At 44.7% G+C, this 18,612-nt stretch overlaps 1 pseudogene; it reads left to right on the plus strand.

Moving 5' to 3' along the window:
* Nucleotides 1-6,099: 6,099 nt before the first annotated feature.
* On the plus strand, nucleotides 6,100-7,731 carry LOC147730982 (uncharacterized; annotated as a pseudogene).
* Nucleotides 7,732-18,612: the final 10,881 nt, after the last annotated feature.

Below are 18,612 nucleotides of genomic sequence, written 5' to 3' on the forward strand. Positions count from 1 at the left end.
GTGAAAAAGACAATATATAGCAAACTAATGATAATTATATCGCCCTTATATCGACCTCATATCACATGCTATGTAATGAATAATAATAATTTGCTGAGACAGTAATGTATCAAAATTATTTGATTATTTTATTTCTGTTTGTTAACTTTTTGTATTTTTTTGGAGGAGAAATCTTTATCTTTTTTATCTCACTTAGTTTATAAAAAACATATGTAATTCATATAATTTAACATTCAATAACATATAATACGCATACTGACAAAAACTAAACAATATCAACAACAGTGCAAAGAAAAACGTGCTGTACGATATGTTCAGTCGGTGGAAAATATTGAGGAAGGCAATGCGGTAGAATGGAACACAACGCGTTTCGGCCAAAGGGCCTTCGTCAGGTGACCGTCATTCGTATATTACATATAGAATGGTGTACAACATAAACTTCCACTTATTTTGGTTGAGCGCATGATCTAATTTTCCAAAGACAATTTGATTATCTTTAGTATCTGTAGGGTATTATCGAAATATATAGAACACTGATATTCTTTATTTTAGGATCCCCCGTTGTCTGTAGATGTGCACAAAATTGATTTAGAGGGGACGAAGGTCATAAAGAATTCAATACTTATTCTTCTCAGGTATGCAACCAAGTGCTGACCTTAGTAAAAGTGCCGGAAGCCAACTTTTTTCCGTAGTGAATCTATCGTCCTTTGTTTGTCCTTTTTTAGTTTAAGACTTCGATTTTACATCATCATTTGGAGAGATCCATGTATTTCTTTTGTTCTCTTATATCTAGTAGAGAAGGTCATGGCCTTTCTTGTTAATCTGTCATGGATATAGAGTCTTCAGTCTGATACCGATTCTTCGTATAATGGGGTCTGCTGGTTTACACTTCCACGGGTGCCGGCTCCTCATACGGTATGACAATGCACATGACATTTGAATTCAGTTGGGTTTATATCTTTACATCACTTTCAGATATATCATTATAGTATGTACGGCGATTGTAGCGATTCCTCACACTCATGCCCTGCTACCAGCTGAGTATCCTTGACGACGGTGGACATCTCGCCACCACATGCCGTTGTCCACGTTCTGGTGTTTTATGTTAGAACATACACCACGGGGTCTTTCTTTTCTTTTAATTTTTCTTGCTGTTTACATGCCCATATCACATTTATTTTAGTCTTGCGTGTTGTTTCACATTCCCTGGGGTACGAAGCGCTTCATTAGGCGAAATGCCTCACCCGATAGTCTCTCTTCCTTGACTTTGTTTGTCTGGTAACTATGCAGACGGCGGAAGTCTTGCTGTATCAGGCCATCTGTCACATTCCTGACATTCTGTTACACACAGGATTACTAGCAGACAGCGATTACATCCCTCAGGTGTTGCACACCCCCGAGTCTCTCTTCTCTTGATCTTCGTTGCGCACGCTTCTATAAGTTCTATATATACTGGCCCGCCTCTCTGCGAATGGATTCCACATTATCCGAAGGCAGTTTTAGGAAGGAGCACAGGTTGCCCACGGCGCCAGGTAAGCAGGATACCTCCCCTCTATGATGCTACATTCTCTTTGTTAATCTCTTACCTGCCTACGTGTTTATGCATGCCTATTTTGCATACCGTCGCCACTCCCCGCCTCTTTTACACTTTCTAGTGTTGCTGCTTCACACTTTTCTGACTTCTTCCCTGTAATGTCAAGTTTGGTCCCCACACTATATACGACCTCTCCCTATGGGGAACTGAATCTGGGTTTCCCACCCACCAACCGAGACCTTCAGCTTTAGAAATGTTTTGCGCTGTTAGTACACCACGCTATCCCCCATCGCGCTGCCCTGTGCTGTCCTTTGTCTGCGTGTATACTCAAACACGCCGGCGCACACCTCATGGGGTCTTTGACAGCTACCTGTGGCCCAGTGCATTTTTTTTCACTTTTCTTCCAGACCATGGCATGCTTTAGGTTCACCAAACTGTAACTGGGTCTCCAAATTCCTTTGCACCTGCACGCCTTAGATTCAACGTGGATTCAGCGGGTTTCTAATGACGCCTGCGTTTGCATGTACTCCCACATGACGGCCCACACCCCTCAGAGCCTCTGACAACCACCTGTGGGAGCGAGCATGTTTTAATTGACTTTTGCTTTTACTATATGGCATGCGTTAGATTCACCAAGGCCTTTTTTGGGTCACTAATGACTTTGCATCTGCAAGCGTTATATCAATCGGGCCACATATATTGACTTTTGCTCTAGCTAGTAACCCTTCGAACTATCTGTTGACCAAAGATTGCTGTTGTCGAGTTTATTCCTTTCTTTCCCACTTGTTCTTGTCAGGCTCTTTCCTATGACATCGCAGGTGGCTTGCCCTTACATCACTGAAATATGGTTCATATTCATTATGTCTTCTCCCCCCATGCCAGACTCACCTCTTGGGCCCTTATCAAGGAGGCCATAGCTGCACATGGACTCGCCATCATACACGTGACCTCGCCCACCCTTGGATACGGTTCATTACCAAAAGAAGACCATCATACTTCGGAGTTCTACTTTACCCTTTGGTACAATACATACGGTATGTAGCATCTAGTGCAGAGATACCACCCAGTATAATCACTTATTGTGTGTGGCTTTTCGCTCATATAGCTCTTGGATACTATCTTTGTGGCCTTAGATGGAAATCATCCACTTGTTATTCATTTATTTGAATATATTATGTGACTGCTTCACCGGCCAGTCTTACCCCACAGCACTAGGTAGGCTCAGTGCGCCCTGGACTGTGCTCAGGCACCGTAGTTACTGCGCTTTCTTTTGAACTCCCCAAACTGTGGCTGTTCCGCCCGTACATTCCTTTCTACTTGTGGCATACTCAGCCACAGCATTTGCCTATTTTACCCCTATCCATCTAGGTCACCACCCGTCCTTACATCCAGCCACCTGTCACTTCTTTCCTTACTTTTCTGGCTCCACCCCAACAAAGGACTGTCAGTGCATAGTAACGCCCCCGTGAACACAGCTTTTGCTGGTTTCAACCCCCCCCCCCCTCCCTCCTCCCATCCAGGTCGCTTATTCTGGCTGTGTTACCAAAGTACGCATTGCCGACCGTACTGTAGACACTAAGAATTTACCATCACTTGCCCCATTTGCCATGATTCATGGACAGCATTGGCGCTACACACATACTTTGATGTGTGTTACAGATCCCCTCACACATCAGCATAAACCCTCAAAGGTAAAATATGCTCCAAATAAGAAGCCTCTTGTGGTTATGCTCGTTTTTGCCCTATTTTTAATCACAGTTGTGTAGCCAAGTGTACATCCCTTGCATGAATTGGCCTTTTAATATATGTGTTTGTTTTATATTTTATGTTAACAGTCTGTTTTATTTGTATTTGTTTGTTTGTTGCTTGCCTAGGCATTGAACCCACATGGGGTGCACAGCACTGTGTTTGGTCCCATGTAGTAATTATTGTAAATTTTATTTAGGAATTGTGTTTTGTTAAATATGTTTATTGAGTCTCTTTTCTGTGCCCTTGTGTTCATATGTGTGTATTTATATTACACCTCTTTTCAGCCCTGATGAAGTTCAATCCCTTTGAACTAAACGCGTTGGCTGAGGCTTGTTGCACATATTTGTTGGATTATCAAATAAAGAACGTTTTTCACATTTTTTGTTTTTAAAAATCGACCATTGGTTGTTACGGAAACAAACCACTGGGGTAGTGCACCACTCTACTTGTTCTCAAATCATAGTTTTCCACCTTCCCACCTCCTCCTAATTCCACAGTTGTGTTTGGGGTACTTCTTTCGCCATGCCTCCCTCTTCGTGGTTATATATTTTAGGCTTTCATCAATTTTTGCTGTTGACCATCATTTGGGCTTCCTTTTAGAAGGATGTTAGTTTGGTTTTGGGCTTTGTTTTACAGAAAATTGGACACGTTTTTTGGTAGGCACTGGGAGATTAAGTGATTTTCCCAGAATCAAAAGATGTGGAGTCGACCCTCAAGCAAGAACCTTGGTTTCCCAGCTCCATAAATCGTCTCGCCTGGCCGTGAGACCACACACTCTTCTTTTATAATTGTAAGGGACTAGCAGAATAACCAAAATTAAAGGTGTACAAAAAACGTAACTTAGCAGAACAAGTCTTGGCAGCGCCAAAAGCTGGCAGTGAATGTCTGACTTTTTGGCTTTGCTAGTGCTTGTTAAGAACAAGTTTCCCATACCAACATAGCCAACACTGCATATTGCAAAACCGCAGTAGATTGACAGTCATTAACTTCAGGTGCTTTACCACGCCTAAAAACGTCAGAGAGCACCACTCCACAAGGTGAGGCTTCGGTCCGAATCTGGCAACACGGGATCCTGAAGCAGAAATGCCCCCACTAGGCAGCAGGGATTCGTTTTGGAGTAATGGTGAGACCACTTGGGCAAGGGTCTCTTCCAAAGGGCTAAATATTAGGTATGTTTTTTCATCGACCCTTTTTTTGGCCTTTCTGCCCCGGGGGAAGGGTGGGGGCAGAAAACCCCACTAGACACCAGGGATTTAATTTTGAATGTAATGGAAGCGACCCCTAAGGCAAGGGTCGCTTCCAAGGGCTATACATTTTTTCCAGCCCCACCGGGTCAGATCGGCACACTCTTTTGGCCTTTCTGCCACCAGGGGGGAGGTGGGGCAGAAGCCCCACTAGACACCAGGGATTTTATTTCATATGTAATGGGAGCTACCCCTTGGGCAAAGGTCGCTTTAAAGGGCTCTAAATTTCAGCATATTTTTTCTGAAGATCTGCAAGTTTTTTGGGCCTTTCTGCCCCCCATTGGTGGCAGAAAACCCCACTAGACACCAGGGATTTTATTTTATATGTAATGGAACCGACCCCTTGGGCAAGGGTCGCTTCCAATGGGGTGATTTATTGTGCATGTTTTTTCCCGGGGGCAGTTCAGCCTGTTTCTTTGGCCTTTCTGCCAAACCCCACTAGGCACCACGTACTTACTTATTTATGTAATGTAATGGAAGTGACCCCTTGGGCAAGGGTCCCTTCCAAGGGGGTACAATTCTGTTTATGTTCTTTCTGCTCCCCCGGGGGGAGATCAGCCCATTTTTGTGGCCTTTCTACCCCCAAGGGAGGCAGAAAACCTCATTAGCCACCAGTTTTTTTTTTATTGCAGATGGAAAAGACCCCTTGGGCAAGGGTCGCTTCCAAGGGGGCAAATTAAGTTTGTTGTTTCTGCACCCCCACACCCTGTAGGCATATTGGCTTGTATTTGTGGCCTTTCTGCCCCCCCCCCCTCTACCCAGGGAGGAGGGGGGGGGGGGGAGAAAACTCCTCTAGGCACCAGCGATTCTATTTTATTGTAGATGGAAGCGACCCCTTGGCCAAGGGTCACTTCCAAGGGGGTTAAATTATGTTTATGTATTTTCTGCCCCCCTCCCTGGGGACAGATCTGCCCCCTTTTTTGGACTTTCTGCCACTAGGCAGGAGGGGGGGGGGGAGGGGGGGGGGGGGCAGAAAACCCTACTAGGCACCAGAGATCTATTTCTTTTGCAAGTGGGGCAAATGTGTGCTTTTTTCGGCCTCACCTTAGGGACAGATCAGACTGGCAGACAACCCAACCCAATCCCTTGGACAAGATCCCCATTTTTCTCAGCCCTATTTTTAAGGCCCATCTTGTAGATTAACCGTTTGGGTAGTCACATACAGCCAGATGTAGGTAAATCCGAAATACTAAGTCCTTAATAGCGAATATCACTGATTCGCTATTAAGAACTCGGTCTTTCAGATGTAGATAAAAATTCTGTAAAAATTACCAAATCCGTAAAAAACGGTAATATTTAGCGATTTGGTAAAAATCGGTAAAAAAATGACTGATTCCCCATTACGGAATCTGTATCACCGATTCCTTAATACTGATTCGGTAATTAGCGAATCTGGATTTTAAAACATCTCAAATTGTTGAATTAGCCAATCCTGTGCTCATGACCTCACAACCAGGAAGGGGCCACACCCATGCAGCTGCACTGATCCTGAAGCTGTTGGAGAGGCAGGGAGCACAGAAAACAACCCAGGAGCAACGTTTCCAATTTTTTTGCTGACATCCCAGACCAGATATGGACAACCAGGAGAGGGAAAAGGAGGTAGGAGTGCGCAATAGGAAACATACATTTAGTGAGAGGCAGCTGGAAGTTCATATTGAGGAGGGTACAAAGGAAAATGACAAACTGTTTGGAAATAATTCCTTGCACGTGCCTGAATCACAGAAGAGGCAGATATAACTGGTTATCCAGGAAAGGATTAATGCCATTGGAGTAACCCAGCGCTCCATTGAAGAACTTAAAAAACACGGGTATGACCTCAGGAAGCGCGCAAAGGAGAGGTTGGCAAAGAATGAAGCAAGCCAAGCAGACAGATTGAGGGAGAAACACAGCACCTGCACCAACTGCCCTGGATCTCCTGGTGGAGTCCACCTTCCAGCCGGAGAGTGAGAGTGGGATTGGGGATGCAGACAGCTCAGCCAGAGCTGGCAACAGGTAAGGTAAGATGCATGTACAGCATGCTGTGCCCCCCACTCCCTAACCCGAATCCCCAATGAGGCAGTATGATTCCCACTCCAGTACGTGTTTTACTAAAAAGCAGCAATGCATTATGGGAGATGTAGTAAGAAGTAACACATCATAACAGTCAACTGGACCCAAAGGCATGTGACCCACATCAGCAATTAGAAAGCAGAGGACAGTCAGTTTGATTGGCAGTCATGAAATTTATAATTACGCAAATACTGCCAGACAAGTGAGCAAATGTACATTCTGTCTCCACAGGCGAGCCATTGCGCAGGCCTGAAGAAGGGGACACAGGAAAGGCACCCAGGAGAGAGAGAACACAGGAGGAGGAGGTCTTGTCACCTGCAGAGCACAACACACCATTACCACCACCACCATCTGCACCACGTCCACCATCACCGCCACAAAGAGCCAGGAGGCATACAGTGGCTAGCCTCCAGCAGAAGGAGGTGTCAGAGGAGGACACAATGGGAGGCCAACAGTCCATGGTGGCAGAGGATGACAATAGTGCAGGCGCACAGTACCCCACTGAGCGCGCCCACACGTGTCAGACGCCGCAGAGCAAGGGCAGCCAGTTCAGTTGCACAGGGCAGGATCCAAGTGTATTTGCCGGTCTGCCGGGGAACATGCTCAAGGTGCAGCGCCTGCAAGGCAAAGATATCAGATCAGTGCAACGGCAGATGGTCCACATGAATAGACACATTCTGCAAATCAAGGAGGGCATTACCAGCATGAACAATACTGTGGCTTAGGGCATGAGGGACATGTCCGAGGCAGTGAGGCTGCTGTGCAGCAAAATGGATGAGGATCATTTGGCGAGGCGCAAAGACAGGCAGAAATTGGACAACTACACTAAGGCGGTGAACCGCCTCTCCACTGTCACCTCTTTGCAGGCGCTCAGTGGCAATGCAGGAGGAGATAGCCCACTGCAGCCGTGACGTGGCAAGGGGGCTGATCACAGTGACCAGTGCACTGGAAGTGCTACAAACAAACCAGATAGCCTCTACAGGTGCAGATGATGGGGGTTATAGTGAAGAGGCAACTAGTCGCAGTAGCATCATGCCCCCAATAACAGAGTCCAGGAGGCGCAGCGAACGGCACAGCGCTGCCACAGGACAGACTGCCAGTGAGGACAGTGTGCCAAGGGAATGCAGCAGTGCTGCACGTGGGCGCAGGAAGTAATGCCAGCTATCACCTGGTGTTGCGAAATGAGTGATGTAACCCATTTCGCCTTTGGAATGTCCATTGCATATTGGCCTGCCATGTTGAGGCCTTCATGTTGTGGCGGTGTGCTATGCTAATAAAACACTGTCTCTCAATTACAGTAACTGGCGGTGTCTCCTTACTTACTCAGAAATAGTTGTGTGTGATCTCTGCCCATCTGTCTCCCCCATCTGGTGCTGCTGCCACACCTGCTGCCCTGTGCTCTGGCTGTGGCCAATCCTCACCCTTGTCCTCGGAGTCAGTTAGTTCCACTGCTGTTCCTTTCTTTGTTGTATAAATTCAGGGGTTTTGTCCCACGTTACTAGGCAGGACACAGAAATTTAAATAATACAAAGGCGCCTGGTCTCGAGTTTAGTGCTGTTCTTTAATTACCAGCAAACTTTGAGCTACAAATTAATTATACAGCTCATGTGTGATTTCACTTATTTTTAACCAATTTCATATTTACATTCTCTGATTCCATGTGCGAGGATCTAACACATCCTGACAAATTATAAACACATTGTGCAAAACATAATTTGATACAACTTCATGCATATAAATAAATCAATACAATTCTTTATGAAAAATTAATGAAAAGGTACGCCAGAAACAATTGTATTTCAGTCCTGCCTACTTATTTCTTTGTGTATTTTTAGGACGGAATTTCATCATGGGCTTGTTTTAACTTAATTTGTCCAGCAACCTGGGACACCTTTATTTTCTGCACTTAGCGAATTGGAGAGACGAATCTCAATCGGAAATGCCGACGCGTTTCCAAACCCGGTCCAATTGTTCGGGTTTTTACTCAGGGCAACCTGGGTACCTGGCAAATTAAAAAAGAAAGAAATTATTTTAGTGCCTTCTCCTATTTATTTTCCTTATTTGCTAGCGATTTCTAGAACGCTGCATTACCTTACTGTTCCAGAGCCTCGTTGTCATGAACAATCTTGATGTGAAGACTTTAGTGCCTGTGTTAATAAGAAGAGACATAGGATTGTCTACATTATCTTAACAAGAACGGGCATTTCTCGGTTACTTAAGTTATTAGAACTTAAGACTTACTTGTATTAGTTGGTGCAGTGACTCGTGCTGCTGACCGGTCCTGCGTTAAAAGACGGTCTGAATTACCACCCCTTCTGTTTGGAAAAGTGAAGGGGTTTTAATTTCTTGTCAAGCTCCGTTAAAGTATGCAAACATTTTAACAATCGCTTTTACTCGGGCGAGCTCTTACTTGTGTGAGCCGTAGTTCTGTCACTCGCCCTGATTTCGGCGCTTCTCCATTAGTGAGTTTGCACCCGCGGTCAATATCTTAAGCTGAAAGAGTTTTGAAACGGTGTATGAATACTCCCATTTAACAGCGATTTTTAGTTTAAACATTGGAAATATAATTACGGCTCACCTTAACTTCGTTCGACAGTGCTCGCTACTGCTATTTAGCGTTCCGCCATGTTTCTGCTGCAAGTTTATGCGGATGTCGACCTTTGAGTCATCTGACTACCCTCCCTTTGGTTTCTGGGAGTTGTAGTGTGTTTTTACCGGGCGGCAGCTACTGCTATCAAATAAGGCTTCATCCTACCCTTATAATTTGGTATTTAAAGAGCAGGGAGGATTTCTCAGAAGTGCCGGTGGTGTGCACAGGGGGATCAGTGAATACTTCTTTGAAGTTCTGAGAGTTCGTTCATTCCATCATTCACGCAGTTGAACTTTAAAATCAAATACGCTTCTCTTTGCAACAGTAGTGTCTCCAAATCCCCTCCACGGGAGAAGTCTTAATTCCGGACAATACAGTCCACTTGAATTCTTTCTCAGTGTGACCACTTTGCTGGAAATGTTGTACCATTGGAGCTGTCAATATGTTTTGTTTGATTCGGGATCGATGCTGTGCTATTCTTTGATTTTCAACAGGAAAAATCTTATTAACGGTAAGCCCCAAAAATGATGACATGCTATATTATGCAAGAGTGTTTCTATGTTTTTGGGCTAAATCTTTTCTATTTTTTGACACAGTTTTAAGAAAACAAGAAAACCTAAGACAGTTCTTACAAGTACAGAAAGTTATTTGGGCACATCTTTTAAACAAATAAGGTACTCAAGTGTGGGTTTCACAAAAGAGATTGTACGAATGGGTCAGAAGAGTTTAGTTTATAATATTCTTTTGTTTATTTAATAGGGAATAGGAGGTAACCTTTACACAAGTTCCAATTAAAAACCTAGACTGGTCCAGGTGAAGGAGCTGTTCAGAGTCAACTTCTCTTGTTTCTTTCTCTGTCCATTCTCCTTCGGGACACCTGCAAACACTCCTGTTACATCAGCAGTTCTGAGAGGTGTTCTTCAAGGGTTGGAGATACAGCATCGCCCCTGCAGACACTCCTGGTATTCAGGTGAGTGCTTGGTCAGAATCTAACAGTCACATTGCGTTTTGGGCCGTTTCCTGTCAAGGGCAGTAGGCCTACCCACACAAGTCAGGTACCATTTTTATCGGGAGACTTTAGGGAACACAGAATTGTAGAGCAACTGTTATTATCTATTGCCTTTCCATGTATTTCTGCCTTCCAAATGTAAGACAGTGTAAAAAAGAAGTCACTTTGTTAAATGTCCTATAAATCACATGCTAGTATGGGTACCCACAATTTCTGAGATGTGCAAATAACTACTGTTTCTAAACTCTATATTTTGTTCCCATTTCAGAAATACATAGGTGTCTTTCATACTGATTTTTCCGTTTATATTTTCTCAAATGAATTGTTATTTACCCAGTACAATATAAAAAAGTATTGCAAGAGGCTGCTCAGTTATTGGCTCTGGGTTCCTCGGGTTCTTAGTGAACCTACATAACCTATGTACCCCCACAACCAGAAGGGTCCAGCGGATGTAACGGTATATTGCTTTAAAAAAATCTGTCATACTTAGAAGTTACAGATGAATAGGTTGGCACAAATACCGTTTTTTTTTTTATTTACTAAAGGTTTATTTTTCCTATTTTCAACTGTTTTCTATAAGAAAGCCTTGGAGGATCTACACAAATGGCTCCTTGCTGAATTCAGAATCTTGCCTACTTTACAGAAATGTATAGTTTTCCAGTATACATCATTGCTTTCATACCCATTTTTACCATTAATTGGAAGGAGGTTGAAAACACAAAAAATAGCAAAAATAGGCTATATCCCAGTAAAATGTGAAAACTGTAAAAATGTTTGGTTTTCTGACAAAAATCTGCTTGTACCAAAAAGCTGGGAAGATGGTAATTTCAGCACCACAAGTCCATTGTTGACCATTTGCAGGAGAAAAGCCAGGCACTTTCATCTGAAGCCCTTTTTCCCATTTTTCTAAAAAAAAACAAAAAACAGAAATAGCTGTATTTTGGCTCATTTCTGGTTCCCCTCCAGGGAAATCCACAAATCCCGGGTACCGATAAAATCCCCATGATGCTGGAAGAAAAGGATGCAAATTTGGAGTGGATACCTTATGTGGTCAAAAAGTTACAGAGGCCTAAGCACGAACTAATAATCAAAATAGCCTAAAAACAGGCTTTGAGGGCAGTTCTATACGTTCTGCCAGGGTGGTTGCGTCTGGCCAGGATTCTGATTATTTTAAGGATTTGGGTTGGTGGGTTTGACATCCGAGCCTTGGAATAAATTCATGTTGAAGGCACCTGACAACATTACGAAAGCTTGTGGATACAAGGATTGAAGAGATTTAAGTAGGCTTGTCAGGGTGTTGAGCTTTGCGTGTTTGTTGTTCAGGGCTGGGTGGATATAAAGGTTCAGAATTATTGGTGTGGGATGTGGCTCTGAATGCGGTGCCACTGAGAGCTTGAAGCATTGTATCCATGATGAGCCCATGTCCACCGTCTCGTGGGCGCACAAGATGTTGGTTGAGATTTAAAGCTCCTATTTTGCCCTGCTAGTCTTCACTTCTTTTATTGCTGCGTTGTGGTATTGTTTTAATCCCACAATTGATGCTGGCGCTTGCTGCAAGTTCTTGCAGCAGCAGGAGGTCAACTTTACGCAGGAAGGATAAGAAGTCTTCATCCCCCACCTTGCTACCTAGGCTCATTTTCTAGAAGCAGATTACAGGCGTGGGGCGTTCCATACATCACACATGTGGCTCTAATGGATCTGCTACAGGAGGGCCATGCTTGCTGGTGGCAGTCAAGGTTGGCTGTCTTGTGTGTTGGTCTAGGTGGAGATCCTGGCCTAGTTATTCAAAGACCTTTCCTGAATGCTTTTTGGTGCGCTAGGTTGATAGTCTTGTTCTACAGACCTGCCAATGGTGGGAGTAGAGGGCTAGGATAGCAGACTGCCGCAGTTTTTCTCATGTTAATTTGCAAAACTTTCCCTGTGCTGCCAAACATAGGATGCAACGCTTTCATCAGACCTGATGATGGTAGTAATTTCGTACCTTGGTTGTTTTGGGTTGGTTAAGAATCCGACTGCTTCTATGTTGTTGGACCTGATATGATGTGGGCCTTGTGATGCATCGAGTACCCTTGGAACTGCGCATCCGTTTAGGATATCAGAGCGACCCCTGGATTTGCAACCAGGGATTAACTCAAGCTTTGCGTTCTCCGGATTTGTGTGCCAAGCTGGCTGTTGCGGCTGGCAAGATGAGTGGTAGTGCCCAGGTTTGTGAGGCTTGAATGACTGGGAGGTCGGTCTGGGGCGCTCTTTGGATTTCGGAGTGAGGGGACACCACGGTGACCATTGCTTCCCCCCCAAGGTTAGAGAATGACTCTATTGAGACTCGGTCCTGTCAAGAGAGCAATCTTTTACGGCTGGTATGGTCACAAATGCTCTGTGCACATACTGGCTATGATCTAATTAAAGTGACTTCGCTGTCCCGAAGAAATACTGATGGGTGAGCAATGTTGTTACCTGTGTTTGTGAGGCTCAGGTGTTTGTGCTTGAGGCACAGAATTTCCCCTTGACAGGGTCTGGATCCATGGCTCATGTGCACTCCTTTAGCCGCCATACTAACAAAAAAGTTGCGATATGAGGTTTGTCTTGGACCTGCCCTCTAGCCGCCTTCTTTTCGGAGTAACTACGGTGTGCTTAGTTTTGTGCGGAGTAGGCTTGGTTAGTTCATTTTTCACCTTAGTTTTTCCTTCCTTTTCTCAGCGGCTTGTGTTTCCTCTTTGAGAGTTAAGTTTGTGAACTTGTGGGTGGCAGGACCACGGCCAGCTCTTCTTGGGGAGCAGATTGTGTTGGCAGGGGGTGTCTAACCCATTAATTGATGATGCCCTCATTTGATGAGACAAGTCGCTTTCTGGCTACTCATGTATGAAGAAAAAGATTGATGCTCCTGTTGATGGGCTCATAGGGCGCCACTTCTCAGTAGTAGAGTGCTGGCTGCTGGAGGAAGGTCTGGTTTGGGAGGCCGTAACTTCTTCCAATAGTTCTCAATATGTTGTGCGGACAGTGAAAAGAGTGTCCATGGTCAAAGAGCATTGGCATGAATGATAAGTTGTAGCGGGGTCATGCAGTACTTTTATCATGGCATTCAGTGCCTGCATTTTATGATCAGTTCCCCGCACATGGACTGCAAGAGCATTGAATTGGTTGACTGTTCATCCAGATTGTCTGCATAGTATGATAAGGCAGACAAAATCACCTCCATGGTGCTCAACAGTTGGTGCAAGATGGCTGTGCTTGGTAAGTGGTTTGGTCAATCTAGGGGCAGCCTTGCCATCTGAACCAGTGAGGAGACTGCTGTTTTATCTTGGACCCTTATCTTGGGGGGGGGGGGGGGAGGGGCGGTTCTGTGGGTTAAGGTTTCCTATTATCTGCTCTTCGTTGGGTGTAGTGGCATTCGAGCCTTCCACCAAGGAAATTTGGGCCCCCAAAGGGAGTTTGATGGGCGAGCCTTAGGTGCTATATTTGTGTTTTGGGACTCAAGTGGGGAATCAAGTTGGTCGGTGGGCAGGTCCTGCATCAGATCAAAAGGACTTCAGTGCAACTCCCACCATACTATGGAGTGATCTGAGGCCACCTCCAGAACAGCATTGTTTTTAAACCATTATGTGAAAGTGGGGCAGCCAAGATTTATGCTAGGGGCTGATCTGAGTAGAAGCCCCATCCGGTTTGTTTCCATGCATCCCTATGTGCAGGGTGGCTGGATAGTCTATCTGTGGGCTTAGGTTGAGTGGCCACTGCTTCGTATCATGCATTAGAACCTCCATTAGATGATGGGTCTTGATGCAGCTGTCTAAGTGTGGCTTTGTTAGTGGGTTGGGGGAAGCCTGCAGTTGATGCCCCAGGTCACAATCCAGTTTTTCTTTGCTACTTGTCAAATTTGATACAGGCTGTGGTGGCTTTGCCTTGGTGATAAAAATAGGAATCTCCTTCACAGGAAGTAATTCTCAGTCTTGGCCTGGTCATTGGTCTCCTTGGGAGAGGGGGTTAAGCACCTTACAGGTGGCTTTTATTAAGTTAGTCATTGTATCCTTTCCTGGGCCCGATGGCTTGGAACAGGCTGTTATCCTCCCTGCATGTCGCCTTTGCTAAGGCTAGAGCTGGTGCATCGGGGACAGGATCAGAGTTGGTCATGGGCTTCTCCTTGGTGCTACCCCAGTGTTTGTTTGCTGTTTCAGTCATAGTACAAATCTTTTCGGGATCTCCTGGCTTCCTGCTTCCAAGTTGGGGAGACTAGGAGTGTGAGGTGCAAGATGGAAGGGGTCTCAGGGAAGGGGGGAGTTTTTGATGAGGGCCAAGCAGCACCCAGACCTGGCTGGGCCACTTTTGCAATTGACGCTTTAAGGTATTTGGTGATTGCAACAGAGCACATTTTTGTAAGACATGTGGTGTTAGACTTTTGCCTTCATTTGATAATTCATTTCCTAAAAACAGAATACTGAGAAAGGCAATTTTAGATTTCTGAAAATTACATTTATAGCCACAGCCCGCGAATCCAGTTTATTTGCTCCACCCTGGCCAAAATGCAAGTTTAAATCATTGTTTGGGTTGTAAATATCAAAGCAAGACAATGCTTCTGAGTCAATCTCTTGTAAAATTTACATCACCCTGGCACAAGACAAACCTGGACTGTTCTGATAACCTTGTGGAGATGACAGAATCGCTGTTGTGCTCTGCTCAAAATGTGGAGAAAGTGATCACACACTGGCTTTCAGGTGCCACATGGTGAAAAAACCAACTGTAAATGTTCGATGTAGTTTATTTTTTCACAAACAATATATATATATTTTTCTAATCGAGCCAGTGCTGTGGAAATTCTTTACAACATATGTGTGCGACTGTTCAAATGTTGATCGTCCAAGACTAAACAATAAAAACTATCAGGTTTAAGCACTGGAGATAATGAATTATTCATAAGGGAATCACATGACTTAAGCACGCTTCGATATACGAATTGTGATAGAATATCTCTAACTGGGTGTTTCATGGGTAATAGGATATTGTGCTTTCACCTGTGGGCTGGACCTTACAGGTATAACATCAGGGGAGTCTTTCTCCCTACTAGCCAGACTGATATAAAGCTGGGGCGTGCGCAAGAGCCTATTCTGCAGCATATGGAGCTTTCACCTCCCCCGGGACAAGAACAGAAATGGAAGGCAAATGTTACATCCTGCTATATAGAAAACCTCTGAACTTGACCTATCTTATTTTACAAATTGGTATGACTCAAAATCTATTTTCTTCAAGGATAACGCACAACCATATCAGTGTCTAAGAACCAATAATTTTTATTTGAATTACATTTTATTATTCATTTATTTCTTTTGGTAAGTTTATCATTTCAAAAACAATTTTTTTGTGGTATTCCGTTTTTTTTAAATACAAAACTGGTTAACAATTCATTATTTCCACATTTAAGAAAGGAAGTAATCAAAAAATACATAGCAAACTTTTTTATACATATGTTCAAACAATTATAAAAAAGCTAGATAGAATCAGCTTTATACACTCATTCATAACAATCTCACCATTCAGTCTGCTCATACATACACACTTTCACATTCTACAGACAGAAATCTAGACACAACAGACAAAACTGAGATACATAGGCCCAAAAGTGAGATGCTGTTCAGATATTTTCCCTGGGCACCATCCCCAATTTATTATCGGTTATCATTCTCTTAGGGGTCCTTCTCAGATTTCTGTATGTTACATCCTTTTCTTGTGGAACATTACGAACAAACTCCAGCCGCCAATCTTTCTCAACTAAGAGAATGTTCTATTAATTAATCAAATTCAGCCAGAATATTACTTTATTAGTACGCAGTATTTCATCCTTTAATTGAATGTCCAATCATAAATTATATCTGGCAGGCTAAGCCGGTGAACTTGTATATAACTCTTGCCACCAGAAACTCAAAGAGTCTGGTAAACTATTGTACCTCTGCTGCCCTATAACAATGAGCCATATGAAGGCCCACATTTTCCAGATTGGAGTTTTGAGAACTTCGGCAGGGAAGCGCACCAGGCGACAACAAAAGAGATATAGCAGTCTAGGGATGAATTTCACCTTCACACCATTTATCCATCACATCCAGGAGATTTCTAACCTGCCCCACCTATAGAAATAGTTGAAAAGTAATTACAAAAGAGGGAATACATTGCTCTGGTACACACAGTTTGTGGTAGGGGAGATAACCACTCTCAGGTACTTGATCCCATTTGGTGCTAGTTGTAGCCCATGCCTTGCCGCTTCTGCTTCGCTATCTTTTCGGTCCTTCCTCACTGCTGTGGTTTTTTGGTAACTGACCCTGAATCCTGCTGCTAAACGGAAGTGTACAAGTTCTGTCAGGAGTTCGGGAAGAGATCTGGAGAAGTTTGTGATTTTAATAAGTCCTCGATCAGCGGGTTGGCCATCACTCGGAACAAAGGTTCTATTGTGAGGGTGGGGGGAGGAATAAAGGGCGAGAAAGGGCACCCTTGCCGAGTGCCCCAGATAAGCTGTATGGGCTCCGAGGTAGGAGTGTATCCCAAGTTTTGTGGATGCCGTAAAATAATTCCCTAATATAAAATCATGTCAACTGGGAGTCCAAAGGGGTCTTGTCGAAAGCTAATAAAAAAAATCCACAATCCACATGGTCAAAGGCCTTCTCCACATCTAGCGAGAGAAAGAATAATGTGTTAGTCAGGAGCACAGATGTTAGACTTGGTATCTTTTGGCATGTTTCCCCTGAGTTTTTGTTGGCGTAGTGTTTCTGCGCACTTGGTAAAGGGCAAGTGCTCCTGTGGTAAATTGTGTTATGGATTGATGTTTCCATGATTGGATATTTGATTTACTTGTTAGTCCCTAGTAAAGGGCACTGGGTGCGCCAGGGCCTGTGAATCAAATGCTACTAGTAGGCCTGCAGCACAGATTGTGCCACCCACATGAGTAGGCCTGAAAAGGTAACCCAGACCCGCCATTGCATAGTCTGCCCGCAGTTTGTAACTGCCATGTCGACTTGGCCAGTGCACACTTGCCAGTCCCTCACCTTCCCTTCTCTTACATGTCAGCAACCCCTAAGGTAGGCTCAAAGTACCCCTGTGGGCCTGGTGCAGCGAATGTGAAAGGTAGGACATGCCCTGGTGTGTGTGGCATGTCTTGGAAGTGAATTACGTCCCATTTCGTTTTTCGCTATTGCAATGCTACCTGTTCCCCATAGAACAGAATGGAGAGTTTGCTTATAACATCTTATAAACATAATTGGCCCAGGGAATTAGGTCTGAAAATAAAGTTCATTATGCCTGAACTCAGAATCTAAAGATGCATCTTTTAGTTAAAGTTATTTTTACATTCTGTGTTTGAAAATACCACTTTTAGAAAGTAGGTATTTTCTTGCTCAGTCATCCCGTGTGCCTCTGCAGGAATGTGGATTACCTGTCTGGGTTTTGGATGACAGAAGGCTGGGGAGCAGGAGTGGCTCCAGATAGTCTAGGTGGGTCAGGAAAGGGCTGAATAGGCCTGGACTGCAATTAGGGAAGGGAGAGGAGATTTCCTTGCACCTCAAAGGGCCTGGTCTGCCTTGGGCCTGGTCTGCCTCGGGCCATGCCGTCTCCACCTCCTGCCAGGAAGTCACAACAGAGAAGGCAGAACTGGTTCTGGCTGGGTACAGACATTCTGAGTAAGAGATCAAAGGATTTTGGGGATATAAATATTGGGGCCCAGACCCCTGAACCGTAGAACTCTTTTGGGTCAAGAAGACCTGGAGAAGCAGTGAGGAGGAACTAACACTTTGCTGTAAGGTCTGCAGTGGCTGCTTCTCTCTTGGGTAGTGAAAACACTGGACTCAACTTTCTGCTATCTACTTTCGTGAGTTTCTCCAAGGGCTTGCGGTAGAGCTTGCCCCTGTTCAAGAAGTCACAGGAACAGTAAAAACTAAAAGCTCTTCTGCCCACAGCACTGCGAACTGTGTTTTGTGCTGCAACAGAGGAAAAAGCAACCTGACGCAGTCTACGACGCCGCTGCCGACTCCGTGCTCTGAAGGCACCGCAGAGCGCAACGCGACCCAGGTCTCACCGGCGACGCCTGCTGACACCGCAACCGAGCTGCTGCTCACACTGCGACCTGTGGGCACTGTACTCAACACCACCTCGCTTCACGACGACGCGCTGGCCTCCGAGACGACACTCCACGCCAAAATAGAAGCCGCTGCTAGCACTGTGGTATGAGGGCACTGCTCATAAAGTTACACAACACACCACCCTCATCCCGCACAGTAGTCTTGGCCTACCAACGCAGGCGCCATCGACTCCAGACGAGAGCTCCAGCAACGACGACCTGCCAGCACCACGGCGAGCACCGCATTCACTTCTCACAACGACCCTGGTTTCACTATCAATGCCATCTGACGCTACCACCGAGCCACTGCTCGCACAGCGACCTGAGGGCACCGCTCTGCTGCACTTC

The sequence above is a fragment of the Lissotriton vulgaris genome, chromosome 2_1 (genome assembly GCF_964263255.1).
Source record: "Lissotriton vulgaris chromosome 2_1, aLisVul1.2, whole genome shotgun sequence".
NCBI lineage: Eukaryota > Metazoa > Chordata > Amphibia > Caudata > Salamandridae > Lissotriton > Lissotriton vulgaris.